Genomic DNA, 2,765 nt, shown 5'->3' with positions numbered 1-2,765 from the left:
AGCAGTGCTTGGGTTGCTCCTGGTTCTGCATTCAGAAACACACCTGGTAGGCTCAGGTGGCCATATGGGATGCTGGGGAATCAAACCTGAGTCCATCCCAGGTCTGCCACATCCAAGGCAAAAGCGTTATCGCTGTGCTATTTCTCCGGCCCCAATATATCACTTTTTTTAATTCAAAAATTTCCTTTTGGGGTGGAGAATGCTCAAAGGGCTAGTGTGAATGCTTTTGCATACAGCAGCCCCAAGTTCAATACCTGGTACACTACATAATACAGTATTATTTGGGGTATGCCCCTTATGGTCTCCAAGATTATATATACTTTTTTTGTGTGTGTGGTTTTTGGGTCACACCCGGCAGTGCTTGGGATACTCCTGGCTCCATGTTCAGAAATTGCTCCGGGCAGGCACGGGGGACCATATGGGACGCCGGGATTCAAACTGATGACCTTCTGCATGAAAGGCAAACGCCTTACCTCCATGCTATCTCTCCGGCCCCCCAAGATTATATTTATAACACATAACAATGGTGTGAAGAAAAATAATTCTCTCAAATGTATTAAAAGACAGGGACTCTCAGCAAGATAGTAAAAGTTATATTAACCAAAATTTTAGTCTATCTGATGGAAAGGACAGAAGATTGAAGAACAAAAGAAAATAAAATTGAAAAAGTTAAGTATGTGAGACATTTTAACATTTAACATGAATAATTTAAATTATTTTCTTTTGAGGGCTAGTCTCAGCTCTGAGCTCAGGAATTACTCCTGGTATTTCTTGGGAGGAGAATGTGTGGTACTAGGGATCAAATAAGTCAGCAGCATGCAAGGCAAGTGCTTAACCCCTGAATTATCTCTCCAGCCCTTTATAGGTTTTTTTGTTTTGTTTCTGGGCTACACCTGACAGGCTCAGGGGTTACTCCTGGCAGGCTAGGGGGACCATAAGGGGTACCAGGGATTGAATCCTGAATTTGCTGCCTGCAAAGCAAATGCCCATGCTATTGCTCCAGCCCCCATTCCATGAAGTCTTAAAATTATAAATTGTCCTTATGGGGCTGAGCTAGTACAATGGGTAAGTTTCTTTTTTTGTTTTGTTTTTGGGTCACACCCAGCAGTGCTCAAAGGTTACTCCTAGCTGTATGCTCAGAAATGGCTCCTGGCAGGCTCGGGGGACCATATGGGATGCCGGCATTCGAACCACTGTTTCTCTGCATGCAAAGCAAACGCCCTACTTCCATTGCCATCTCTCCGTCCCCAAAGGGTAAGTTTTTTATCTTGTACATGTATGACCCAGATTTGAACCCCTGCACCGTACATGGTTCCCAATTCCCATCAGGAATGATCCCTGAATGTAGTCAAAAGTAAGTCCTGAGCACTGCCAGATGTAATCCAAAATTGAACAAAGAATAATACAAAAAAATAAACCTGTCCCTATTGTTTAACACACCTTTGCATGTTGAACAAACTAGTTAGTTTGGGGGCCAGAGCTGTTAAAATATACAATCAATATAGGGTCAAGAGAGATGGTACAAGTGTTAAGATAATTGCTTTGCTAGTGGCCGAACCGCGGTTGCCTTTGAGTGGCTCCTAAGCAGTCAGGAATAGCCCTAGAGCACTGCAGTGTGTGTGTGGTCTTCGAGGCCCTCTCCCCTTGTACTGCTAGCAAAGGGGAGATCGTTCAAAGGTTAGTGTTCCTGCTTTCCAGGCCTCTGAGAACTGTCAGGGAACCCCAGCAAGGAGTGAATACCATCAGGGAGCCCCGGGCTGGGAAAACCCCTGTTTTTACAAGACTTGATTGAAGTCCCCCACTGAAACATTTTGTTAGCCATTGTGTATCCAGTGTCTACAATAGAGTCAGGCACAGCAACTGCTTGATATTTGTGAGTTGAATAATACTTTTGTAGGTCTTTTTTGGGGGGAACAGGGGCCACAATCAACAATGCTTAGGGCTAACATGCCTCTGCACTCAGAGATCAATCTGGTAGGAATTCTTGGGACCGACCATAGATGGTCCTGGGGATTGAAATGAAGCCTGTCATTGTGTGTAAGGCAGGTGTCCGGCCTGCTTGCTGTAGTATCTCTCTGAGTCTTGAAGAGTTCATTTTCCTTGGGACGATCCTAAAATACCAGTTGTAACTGGGAGGATGCTTGAAAATGGGCAATTTAGGAGCCAACAGGCCCCATGGGCTACGTGCGTACTTTTGTAATGCAAAAGTCAGGAATCTGACCTCCAGCAGGTAAGAGGGAGAGAGGAGAGAGCGCGGGAGCTCAACAGTGTAGTCTCCCGGAGTATCCTCATCTGACTTTTCTGGTTGTGTTCCAAGTTTTGCCAGGGAGGGGAACTTCCAGACCTCCAGTCTGACCCTTTGGACTCCGCTTCAAAAGTCGCCCCGACTTCGAGAGAGAGAGAGAGAGCCGGAGAGCGACAGACAGCTGCAAGAAGACCGCCGGGCACCAGGTAGGAAAGAAGGTGCGGGAACAGCGCCGGAGGAGAAGCGGAGTGCGCAGGCGCCGCCGGCCAGCCGCCACGCTCCTACTCGAGGCCCCGCCCGGAGCCCGGCGTCAGACGCGTGCGCCGTCGGCGTCCTCGCCGCGCTTCCCTTCCGGGGCGTGGCCGCGCATGCGCGCTCGAGTGGCCGAGGCCGGAAGTGGCCCGGCGGGGTCTCCCACCCTCCCTCCTTCCCAGCGCCGTCGGGCCGGGGGCCAGAACGCTCCTCGAGGCGGCCATCGGCTGCAGAGCTCGGCCCGGAGGGACCCTCGGCTGGGCTCGGG

This window comes from Suncus etruscus, chromosome 15, assembly GCF_024139225.1.
Source record: "Suncus etruscus isolate mSunEtr1 chromosome 15, mSunEtr1.pri.cur, whole genome shotgun sequence".
Taxonomy (NCBI): Eukaryota; Metazoa; Chordata; class Mammalia; order Eulipotyphla; family Soricidae; genus Suncus; species Suncus etruscus.
Note: the sequence above shows the minus strand (reverse complement) of the source record.